Source organism: Hylobates moloch, unplaced genomic scaffold, assembly GCF_009828535.3.
Source record: "Hylobates moloch isolate HMO894 unplaced genomic scaffold, HMol_V3 SCAFFOLD_18, whole genome shotgun sequence".
NCBI classification, from domain to species: Eukaryota; Metazoa; Chordata; class Mammalia; order Primates; family Hylobatidae; genus Hylobates; species Hylobates moloch.
In genome coordinates, this window is record NW_026652293.1 from 48,251,913 (window position 1) to 48,264,533 (window position 12,621).

Sequence of the window (12,621 nt, forward strand, 5' to 3'; positions counted from 1 at the left end):
AGCCTTTAATGTCAACACACACAGATTTCAAAGTACTGAGCTCAGTCACTATTATAGTTTTATCATCTACAAATGAGAAAAAATGCAAACCAAGAACCAAACAATAAGGAGATAGCCTAATTGCCCCATGGAAATAGGTGGTCTTTGCATTTCTGGCCTGATGTGCTGCTCACTGTGCATTTCTCTGTTTTATCATACCCCAAAAGATATTAATGTTGAATATATATATGGTAATTAATCTATCAGAATCCTCCAAAGTAATTTATTCCAAAGGAATAATTTACTATTATTTGAGCTAATTTATTCCAAAGGAAGGAAGGGAAGAAGGAAGAGGAGGGAGGAGTGAGAAAGGGAATAAAGAAGGGAGGAGGGAAGAGGGGCGGAGGGAGGAAACCAGTTTGAATAACCACTAAATATTAGTGCATATTCATGGGCAAAGCTAAAATTCCTAAACACATTCATAAGGATGAAGGGGCACAAAGTACACACTAACCTGGCACTCAGAAAACATGCCTCATTTTAGGAACAACCAAACAGCTGCTCAGCAGAAGCACTGCACAAATCATCCTCCCCAGCCTTTATTTTTAGACACTTCTTAAGTAAAACAGTAATTTTCTAAAGAATATAATTAAGACTGGTAGATGTCATTTCATTATTTTGGAGTTTTAATTTGTTTCACATCAGTCCCATTTTTCCCTTCATAAATCACATAATTATATAATATTCCATATGAAATTCCTTACCTTTGAATAAAAGAATGTATATGATCTTTTAAAAATGTACTGATTTAAAAAGCACCATCCACCCAGGATGTTAGTCATTATAACACACGGATTTAAACACACAGGGAGTCTAAAAGTCAGCCCCATTTTTCAAGTGACAAATTGAAGACTTGCTTATGTGTCAAAAAATGTGTACCTTCATCATTTAAAGCACATTTTACAAAATGTATAATGCAAAAGAATAGGCCTAATAGATCACAGTATTTCCTGGGCAGAAGAGAATGCTAATTGCCTCCTGGAGTCTTAAATGAAACCTAATTGCTGGCTTGAGCTGTCACCACTGACCCTGGTAACAGATTGGTGCACCCTTCATAAACCTAATACGGCATAATCCTCCTTTATTATGGTTATTACAGTTCTTCAGTGGGACACATCTGCCACAAAAATAAACTCTGCAGCTTCTCCTCTAAATGGAGGTGTCACTTCTCCACCCCAGAGCAAGAAGCGCTGATGGCAGAAATCACTCTGTACAAGTGGTACCACCTCGCAGCCTAGAGCTACTTCCCAACTGGGACTCACACACATCCACAGATACTACTACAGAAACCATGAAGCTACTCCATGGTGACAGGGGAAAAGAGAGGATGAGGAGCGTGAACAGCTATTTATTTATTAAAAAAAAAAAAATCCACCACCATAAAGCAAATGGGAAAAGCAGAAGAAGAGTATCTAATACAGATCATGGGTTTGAGCTAGGAAATCCATGTGTAAATCCATTAGATTTACAAACAAAATTTCAGATATTGAACCCAAGAAATATTCCTTTCAATTTGTTTTGAAGTTTTTTTGGACATACTCTTAAAAAAATTACTTCAATTAAAAACATTTCTCTTACATCTACTACTCATCAATTCCCTAAACATTTATTGAACACGTACTCTGCATCAGATGCCATAAACCCAAGGATAGATAAATTACAAAATATGTCTCCAAAGGTGTGAAAATAAGCAAACAGTACAGTACTATAGGAAGGCAGAGAAGATGACAATGATAATATAACTATTATTAGGGATATTATTATCCCTAATAATAAAAAGGGAACATCAGATAAAACCTCCAAAAAGGACACAAAAATCATACAAACATTAAAGAATCAGAAAGAGATTATCATGTGATCAGATGTAAAAAAGAATTGCAGTGGGGGCAGGAAGTAACAATAACAGCAAAAGTCAAAGCAACAAGGTTGCTGAGACATGTTTGGAGAAGGTTCACAGGGAGCCAAGAGATGTTTAGGGGAGAGGCCAGACAAGGCTAGGAAGTCAGGTGTGATCAAGAGCTATGCAGAGCCCTGACTGTGTTCACACCTGATCTCACCTGCCCTTCCCTCCCACATCCCTGAGTGTGAGAGATTGAGAGTTAAGGGGTTAGTTTCTTGATCTTGTCCAAATTTAGTGAAATGTGGAAGTCAACCAGGCCAGTGATGGAATTAAATGTAAACTCCAAGAGGGCTTTCACAGGCCACAGGGTTCCAGTGACTTGGGTAACAGATGTTATTCTTAGCTCATCTGTTACGCGATGGTGATTTACCTGTCCATTTCCTACCCAAAAGCCCATCAGAAAGCATTATTTAGAGAAAACCACTTTACATTGTTGTTAAACTCCTGATTGCTGCTCTTAAGAATATATACATACGTATTCATGGGAACATTTTTTCCTCAGTATTTGTATGATTCGCTTATTGTATTGTGCTGAGTGAGCTCCTGTGTGCTTCAGACAAAAAAAAAATGAGACTTTCTGTTTACATTTTAAAAAAAGAGCTATGCAGAGCCTTGAGTGCTCTGCTGGAGAGTGTGTACTTTAATCATAAGCAGTTTTTAAAATGAAATATTTTAGAAGGGAGAATGTAATAAACACGTTTCCATCACTCAGCTTAGGAAACAAAACAGTATCACATGTCTGTCCTCACCTCCACCCCTGCTCACCATACCCTGTATTTTGTGTTTATCCTTCTGGTATTTCCTTATACCTTTACTACATACACACACATATATATGTATGTATGTTATATGTACACACACATATATGTATGCATGTATGTTATATATATGTAGTAAAGGTATAAAGAAAATGAGTGTGTGTGTAAACAATATATAGTGGCAAGAAAGATTTTAAGCAGGACAGTGAAAATATCAGACGTATCTTAGAAAAGACTCTAGCATAGAAGGTAGACTGGTGCCCGCACCAAGAGAGCGGACAGCTTACACAAAGTGGTGCCACAGTGGATGTCTGTCATAATGACGCGGGGGGGGCAGCCTCAGCCTCACAGGGCATTCTTGGGCAAGGGGCAGGCAGACCTGCATGGACAGTTACAGGCAGGGATGTGGGGGAGTGAAGCAGTGGCAGTTTCCAGGCAGCTGACAGGCCAATGAGGGGGTGAGGCAGGTTAACCAGGACACAGAGCACAGTGAGGTCAATGCCAAGACCAGAATGGCAAGAGGGTCTGACCCTGAGAGAGATTAGGGAAGGCTGCCCAGAGAAAGTGGTATTGAAGGAGGGCTCGGAGGGATGGTTTTGATAGGCAATGATGAGTGTTAGGATTCTTAGGCAAGGAAACGGCACAACATTAGGTGGAAAATGACCGGGCCTATTCAGGAAACACCTGCAGTTTGGCATAACCCTAGGAATAGTGGGACATAAATCTGCAGAAATCAGACGCCCACCTGGGAATCATTTGTGGAGAACCATAAACATCAAGCTGAAGTATATACGTAATTCATGACAAATTCACTTTCATGACCATGAAATTTGCCTTAATCCCTTTGACTTAGGAACTAAAATAATGGTGAGAGCCAAGCTTGTGATTTGGGGGGGAAATATCAATGCTATCACTCCTGCTTATTATAGTTCTATAAGTAGAACAGGCCGTCTTGGATATGAGGGGGCTGGCAAATCTGCCTTGACATGGTGTCATAGGGTCTCTCCATCTTTCTCTCACTGTAAAAACTAGTAACTTTGAGTTTGAATAATGGAGGATTCTGCCTTTTTCTCTTTTCTATATGAATCAAAAGACAATAATGCATAGGAAGGAGATGAAGCATATTCTAATCAGTAAATCCAAACCTGAAAGGTTTAGATCTTAACCCTGAGATGTTCCTCCTTCCTAACCCTTCAGTGATATTTATTCTCCCATGATCTACAACATTTCCTAGACTTGAAAATGCGAGGAAAAATTACCACGTTTTTAAGTATCCAAGTATAGCAAAACAATATTAAGAACCATAGTATGAGTAACTTCAGAAAATAGCTTAAAAATGGAATTTGTCTCCTCAAATGAACAAAGATAATAAGATATGTATAATACATACTGATATCTGTTTAATTTTTTAAAATCACATATAGTCATTAACAAGATGTAATTTTCCCAGAGCCTAGTAATTATTTATCAAAGAATAAATAATAAATTACGAACTAGGCTGGGCTCTTATCCCTCAGGTCAGCATTTCAGAAATGCATTCATTCACTGATTCTATAACACTTTTATTTTTGAGATGGAGTCTCGCTCTGTCTCCCAGGCTGGAGTGCAGTGGTGCCATCTCGTCTCACTGCAATCTCCGCCTCCTGGGTTCAAGTGATTCTCCTGAGTAGCTGGGACTACAGGCGCACGCCACCATGCCCAGCTAATTTTTGTATTTTTAGTAGAGACGGGGGTTTTACTATGTTGGCGAGGATGGTCTCGATCTCTTGACCTCATGATCCGCTTGCCTCAGCCTCCCAAAATGCTGGGATTACAGGCGTGAGCCACTGTGCCCAGCCACACTTTTTAAAAATAATCAACTCCAATGGATTATCTGCAAAATGGCAACATCATCATCATCATCACGGCTATGGCTACCCAACCTCCACATAAGATGAACTGAATAAGATCCCTATCAGAGAGGCTTGTAACTTAGTAGAGGAGATGGGAAGGTAAACAAGCATAATATGGTAAACTTACTAATGTTGGTAATTTCAAAGTGCTATGGGACTATAAAGAAAGGAATGGGCTGGGCACAAGGGCCCACGCCTGGAATCCCAATACTTTGGGAAGCTGAAGTAGGAAGATCGCTTGAGCCCAGGAGTTCAGGACCAGCCTGGGTTTGAACATAGGGAGACTCCATCTGTACAAAAATTTTTTAAAAATTAGCCAGGCAAGGTGGCTGGCACCTGTGGTCCCAGCTACTTGAGAGGCTGAGGTAGGACGATCACTTAAATCCAGGAGGTCAAGGTACAGTGAGCCATGATCACCCCACTGCACTCTAGCCTTGGTGACAAGGCAAAACCCTGTCAAAAAAGAAAGAAAAGAAGAAAAAGAAAGAGAAAGAAAAGAAAGGCTGGGTTCAGTGGCTCACGCCTGTAATCCCAACCCTTTGGGAGGCCAAGGTGGGAGGATCACCTGAGGTCAGGAGTTCGAGACCAGTCTGGCCAACACAGCAAAACCCCATCTCTCTACTAAAAATAAAAAAAATTAGCCAGGTGTGGTGGCTGTGTGCTTGTAATCCCAGCTACTCAGGAGGCTGAGGTAGGAGAATCGCTTGAACCTGGGAGGTGGAGGTTGCAGTGAGCCGAGATAGCACCACTGCACTCCAGCCTGGGATACAGAGTGAGACTCCATCTCAAAAAGAGAAAGAAAAAAAAGAAAGGAACGGAAGAAAGAGAAAGAGAGACAGAGAGAGAAAAGAGGAGGGAAGGAGAGGTGAGAGAGAAAAAAGAAAGGAAAGGAAAGGAAGGCTTCAGTGGGGAGGAGCAGAGTGAAGGTGGAGCCTTAGCTGACCACAAAGAGGTTAAGCAGGCAGGAAGGGGTAAGACTACTCTGGGTCTGAATGTAACAAAGGAGAAGAGAATTAAACACCACTAAGTGTTAGGGGCGCTAGCACAGATAGAGAGAAAGAGCAGCAGATGGGTATGAGAAGATAGTCAGGAATCCATATCATAAGGGGAAAAACAAGTGAAAGACTTTAAATAGTACTCAAAAAAGTAAAATCTTCAAAAATTTGTGATCAAAAACCCTTTCTGCGGCGCTAAAAGAGTAAAAATAATTTTCTGCTGCTATAATAGAATATCACAGATTAGGTAATTTATAAAGAGCAGAAGTTTATTTGGCTCACAGTTCTGGAGGCTGGAAAAGTCCAAAAGCGTGGTGCTGGTATTTGGCCAGGGTCATCCTATGGTGCAAAGGTGGAAGGCAGAGGCAAGCACAGAACATGGAGAAAGGCACCAGGGGCCAGACTCCCTTTATCACCATCTACTCTTGAGATAACAAATCTGACATTAGTCTCTTCATGAAGTCTCCTCCTAATCACCTCTTAAAGGTCCCACCTTTTAACACTGTTTACAATGGCAATCAAATTTTACCATGAGTTTTGGAGGGGACATTCAAACCACAGCAATGCTCTTGGAACAATCTCAAGAGGCCACTAAGGATGGAGGGCAAGGAGCAAATGGAAAATACTTTTACAGACTCAAACTCAAAGGGACCTAATGACTGATGGGATCTGTTACTGGGGTTTGAGAAAAGGGATTGAGGGTGCTAAGAATGACAGGTTGAAGAAAACTCCAAATGCCTGGCTTGAGCAGCTAACTCAGTAGATAGCAATATCACTGAGATAGGTAATTTGGAAGCAGCACATTTTGTGACAAAAAACTGGAGAGTTCAAGTTGAGACAGGTAGGATTTGGCGTGTATAGCAGACACTCAGATGGATCTAAGCACCAGATAAACCCAACTGTTTGGTAGCAAGCAGAGAGGTCTGGACTGGAGATGACAGCCAAGGAGATCCAGTAACATGGAAACGTCTAATTAGTGCTTTACATGAACCTGGCTAGGGATACGAGGCCATTAACCGAGCCTCTCTGCAGCTCTAAAGCAACTAGGAACGGAATCACTCAAACTGGTGCAGTGAAAAAGTGACCACCATACCAAGCCTGAGGAACAGGGGTGGGTGAACCAAGCAAGACTTCTTAGCTCAGTGCTTCTCAAAATGCAGTTGGTCAGGACCAAGAGCATCACCCAGGAGCTCTCTGGAAATGGAAATTCTCAGGCCTACCTTAAATGTGCTGAATCGAGAAACCGAGGTAGGCATGGGGAACGGCAACCTTTGTTTAACAAGCCCTGCAGGTGATGCTCACTGGAGGTTGACAATCTACTGCCTTGGCTAATGCCCCAATTACTTGAGGAATGTAGTGTGAACAAATTAACCCCCAAGAGATGAATTTCCAAAGACACAAGGAAATTAAGTAGAAGTAAAGTACACATTTCATACGAAAATATGCATTAGGAATTTTGGCTAATTTTCAACTGTAAGTAATTTTTCCCTGTGAACGCAAAACTTGTGAGGCAAAGTAGATCAAGTCAGTGGCCCACATGGTACGGCTTCCTAACTTAGGAATACAGTTCAGCACTAAAATCTCAAACAATCTAAATGTGAAGAGGATATTTTTCTACTTAGAGATGATGCTACATCACCAAAGGATCCCTTTCTCATTTTCTCACCAGACTCCTCCCTATGGACCAACATAAAGCATTTATGGGATGGCCAGCTAGGGTTACGGCTCTCTGGATATGCAGTAGTCCTCTGGGTCAAACTAATTGACCAGGCTCAGGATGAAACTCTTGACCTGGGCCTAATTTAGCCCCTAAGGAAACTAAGCTAAATCAACCACATATCAAATTTTACATGTAAGGTTGATCTAAGAATGGCTATGAAATGTTTTTTCCAATTGCAAGGATCCTGAAGAAAATCAAACAAAAGCTTGAGAGGGGAAGAAAAGTCAAGAAACACAGAACCAACAGGAAAAAGGAAAGGAAAGTAAAACAATGTTAATATGCCATTTATAACCCAACTTAGAGCCAGAACTACCCTTATCACACAAAAAGGCACTTAGTCACTATTACCTTTTACACAGCTACTCTGTGTCCTTCATCCATAAGCATTGCATCATATCCTTTAATTCAGAATTATAAATAATTATAAGATTATTTATTTTCATAATCGGCATGCATGCAATATATGGCAAAGGCACTGCTGGTCTGGGCAAGATACATTTCCTCTCCCCTCCTATTGCAAAAATCCAGATCAGGCCTGCATTTTCCTAGGCTCTCTCCCCCTGATTCCCCAAAGGGGTAGGATACCTTCATATGATCTCCAGGCCTGCACGCAATCCCGCAGAAAAGATTTAACCAATTCTTTGCCATCCTGTTTCAAGAACACATGCTGCATACCTGCCCTTTCTTCTAACATTGTTCTAACATTGTTCATTTCTTCTAACATTCCCTCCCGCTTTGAGGTTGATATGAAGATCAGTGATTTAATGTTTGTCAAATACTCTGGGCTTCTCAGATGAAAGACATCATTAAAGTTCAAATAACCAGTGGCTGGCATTACACTAGAAGTGTTGCAGTTTACTCTTTCTATTTGGGCTTCAAAAAGGGAAATCAAGGCTGCAAAGATACAGCAGCTAGCTTTTGTACTCTTGTTAAAGGCAGACAGAGTTATCCTAACATTCTTTAATTAACTAGATTTCAACAATAGAAATACAAGGATCCTTATATAAAACACTGGACCGTCATTACAGTAAGAAGTATACAAGGAAAAGGATCTTTTTCTCTGCCCTTCTAATCTCTCAGTGGCTTTCCCTCCTCAAACTTCTCTACTGCCTGGTCCCCCACCTCTCAATTTCCTCTTGTAGGAGGAGCCACATGGCAGCTGCCAGACAACATGTTTGTTTTGAGCCAATAGACTGGAAAAAAAAAAAGAAGTCAAAAACAAAGCTTTATGTGTATGTTGGCACACATGTGAATTCAGGCTGCTGAAAAAAATAACACACAAAGAGCACATTCATGGCCACATACAAGTCCTTGAACATATAAATAGCCATCCTTGACCTATTATTCTGTGTGAGGTACTGTTATACAGCATGACACTGAATTCTCCATACATATCCTCACAGGCCAAATGTTACCAGATCCATTTTGCAGATGAAGAAACTGAGTCTCAGAAGGGCTATGACATTCATCCAACATCACACAGCTAAAAAATGGCAGAGCTAGAATTCCAACCTAGCTATATTTCAAACTCCCAAACCTGGACCGCCTGCTCCAGCACACTGACAGCCAGGAAAAGCTACAGAACTTGCCACACATACCCCTTGGACCACTCAATAAGCCCTCCATGGGACGCATACAGAGGACGCGTAAATTAAATCAATTTAAATCCGTAAGGGGAGATCCAAAAGCATATTTTAACATTAACTTGAACCTCCTCCCTACCAAAGCTTTAGTGTTTTTCCCCCATTCCTTAATTGGCTAATTAATTATTTCATCTTCTCTCTTTCTCATGCCTTATCTCTAACAAAGCTCACAGCACTGTTTTGAGGCTTAAAATGAATTTGTTAAACACACAGCATTTGGTGACTAAGTAATGAAGCTCAAATGCAAGAATTTGATGAAATCCTTGTTCAAAAATGACAAGAATATGGAACCCAGGAGGGCTATAATATGCAATCAAAGGGTTGATGTTTGCTTCCCTGGAGCAAATTTAAACCTCTAATAAGGAAAGAAGGCACTGGAAAATAAGAAATCCTCATAGTTCTTGACACTTAGCCCGTCCGTTCAGGGCAAGTAAGAAGTATTCTAAAAATTCTGATTTTTCTCTGAATTCCTTATGGTGCTTCCCTATTAAAAGTCTAACTGTCCTTTCTATTACAGCTACCAGTGTGACACAGTATGCACAAACCTGAATAACTCAAGTGTTAATAATAATTACATGTTTAAGCCAATGATGGAAACTGGGCAAATGCCTGGGATTAGCAGGAATGGGCTTCTCTTCAGCCATTTCTCTCATGCAGGTCCCTACACCTTCAGGAAAACTTCTGTGAAGGGGCTGTTCTTGAGATAAGAAAAGATGCTGGTAGAGGGGCTTTAACTTTGGATAAACACCCAAAGTTGCAGGAAGTCAGTGTGTTCTTCCCACTCTGATGTACTGGCCTGAGGTCACCAAAAGCTGGATGTCTGCCACCTCAGCCAGGACTCAGCCACTATGAACAATACTACAACACCACTTCAGTCCAGTGAAGAGACACCCTTGAAAGGCAAACCACGTACAGAATGCTACTGCATTGTAAGAAACTTTTCTAGGCAGGATTTGCTGAATCCTGGGCCATTAGGCTACAAAAATCTGCAAGAAGATAGTGTTTTCTATTTTCGTAAAGTTTCAGAGAAAAGAACGACTTTAGCACAACTGTGCTAAAGCAGTAGTAATGACTTAAAAGCAGAGAAAAGTATAACAAACTTAGTGACATACAGATGAACTAATTTTGCACCTCATGGCCACCCATTCAGACTGGGCAAAAAGGGCATCATGCCATTCAGCTCCCGCTCATTAAGGCTGTCATTTCTATGGCACAAGCTTCAACCCCATCACCAATCAATTAGGTAACTTTATAATACAAGGTCCGTAATGCTGCTGTATTACCACACCTACAGCTGTCAAACAGCCTTTTTAAAAAAGGAATCATTGCTTGAATGTGGGGGACAGAAAAGAAGAAGAATCAATACCATTTTAATGAAACCCAGCATGGGCCAATTAAAATTTAGATGATCATACAACAGCTGCTTGTGGTAAAACAGCAGCAGGCATGGAGGTATATCCAAAGAGGGCAGCCTTAGCTCCTCTGTAAGCTACTTGTGGTTCCCATAAGTGGTTAACGTGCTTCTAGATTAATTTCTGATATTGGGGGTAGAGAGAATGCTATCCCAGCAACACTGAACCAACATGGCCATAAATGCCCCTCGGGCCCCCAGATGGCTAGGGAAACTTTCTATCCTTCTTGTGTTCACTCTGCACGAGCTGTTTCCTCTGCCTGGAATACACCCTCCAGATGAGCACAATCTCCATCCTCTAAGTGCAGTGCACGCCTCACCAGGACCAAGCTCGCCTCAGACTCTCACAGAACCCCTCTTCCATGCCTTCACCGGCCTTCAAGTTTCCTCCACTAGGCTGCAGACTCCTGCCCTGTAATCTCATTTAGCATCTTTCTATCCTCTGTTCCTAGCAGAGTAGAAGCTGGGTTTGTTGGATGAATGAGTAAACTAATCCATTTCAAGAAGTTTACACATTGGTGGAAACTCTGTAACTGCCCGCACCTGCAGTCTAGAGATTCCTCACCTTCACAAAGAACCTGCGACAGCCAGTTCCTAGACTTAAGCGGAAACCCCACAATCTCTGAAATTGTAGGTGGGGATGAGAAGGTTGGAGAACAGGAACCGAAGGAAGTGAGAGGGAAAGGGAGGTAGGGGAAGCGTTACCTCACTGCTCTCTCCAAACGAAAAGCTGTAAACCCCATTTACAAGTATTCAAACCTGAGATCTGTGGGTCACGTGGGGAAGGAGAGGCTGTTAATACCTACAACTTTGAAAGTTTGAGGTGGAGACCTGATCTGAAATTGTTTGGCCACAGCTTTTTTCTACGAGCCAGCCCGACCACCCAAGTAGGAGCCTCGACGCCCAGGAGTTCGGTGGCACTACTGGGGCCTAGTGAGAGGGCAGGAAAACTCCGCTCCCCTCAAGATTCCTTCCCGGTGGTGGTGAGGGGTGATTGGGGGCGTCGGGCAGCTGCATCCCCCTACCGCTGCAGCGACCGCGACGTCGTTCGTCTTTCATCCTCTAGCCCCCAAGGTCTAGGTATCTCCAGTTGCCCTTCCGAGGCCCTCTCTCGTTCCCAAAACGCAGAAGGGAATGGAGAGAGGGGACCAGGGTGTGGGTTTAACCACAAACTCCCCAGACGGCGCTCACCTTCCAGCTCGCTCCCGAGACAAGCTTTGCGCCTCACCGCGGGCAGCTCCCACCGCGAGATAACACCCCTGCGGCCCGGCCACCCCGCGCCCCCGGCTGCCCTGCCAGGCGTCCCGGGCCGCCAACCGCAAGTTGGCGTTGCCAGCGTCTGCCCAAGTCATCTGCAGGGCGCCCGGAGCGCCGAGGCGGCCTCCAACCTCGGGCCCGACTCCCGGCTTGGACGGGGCTTACCTGTTTACATGGCCCCCGTGGCGCCCAGGAGTCCCGCGCGGAAAGGCTGTCCTTCGCCGCGGCAGAGCCCCGATTCCCCACGGAATTGATTCCAGTGGCTGGCGGAGGAGGGGCGAAGGGAAGGAGCCGCAGGAGGCGAAAGGGGAGGGAGGTTTCCGCCGCGATCCCGGCGCGAGAGTCGGAGCAGAGGCGCACCGGGGTAGAAAAGGAGAAAAACCTAAACACGGGGCTGTCCCACCCGAGGAGGCCGGGGAGGATAGCTCAGCTGGGAGGGGAAGGAGCGCCAGTGGCCACTTGATGTCTGTCTAGGGCTCCCCGAGGACCTCAGCCAGGAGAGCAGGCGGCTGAGCCAGGAGAGCAGGCGGCTGAGTCCGGAGGAGCACAGCAACCTGCCCCCGAGTCTGCGTCCGCTGCGCTCACTCCGCGGAGAAAAAGTTGGAAAGAACTTTGAGGGGCCGGGAGAGCCAGAGCGGCAGGAAATGCGAGCGGCCGGGAGAGGAGGGAGGAAGGGGCCGTGCGAGTGGGAGGGGACGGAGCAGGCGCCGGCGGCCACGGCTCCCCCACCCCAGAGCCGGGCTCGGCGGCGCTGGGGGCCAGGAGGCGGAGGGAGCGCGGGGCGCGCGGCCGGGGGCGGGGAGGAATGCGGCCCGGGAGGGCGCGCGCCGGGGGCGCCGCGGGCGCGCGCCGAAACGTGGAGCCCCAGCTCCCGAGCTCCCGAGCTGGAGGCGCGCGGTCCTTGGGGACGTCACAGCGCTGGAATCCGAGGAATGCCGGGCTGCAGGAGCTCCTTCTGCAGGCCCGGAGAAGTCGCACACTTTTAATGGGGTAGTTTTGGAAAATG

The 12,621-nt window shown here is 44.4% G+C and overlaps 1 protein-coding gene across 1 annotated transcript in view; it reads right to left on the minus strand.

The window, feature by feature from the left end:
* The window catches only part of PTPN14 (protein tyrosine phosphatase non-receptor type 14), a 203,850-nt gene extending 191,592 nt beyond the window's left edge, over positions 1-12,258 (minus strand). The window contains exon 1 of the mRNA XM_032136421.2: positions 11,781-12,258. The gene's annotated coding sequence lies outside the window, so the exon portion shown is untranslated. The remainder of the gene's footprint in view (positions 1-11,780) is intronic.
* Positions 12,259-12,621: the final 363 nt, after the last annotated feature.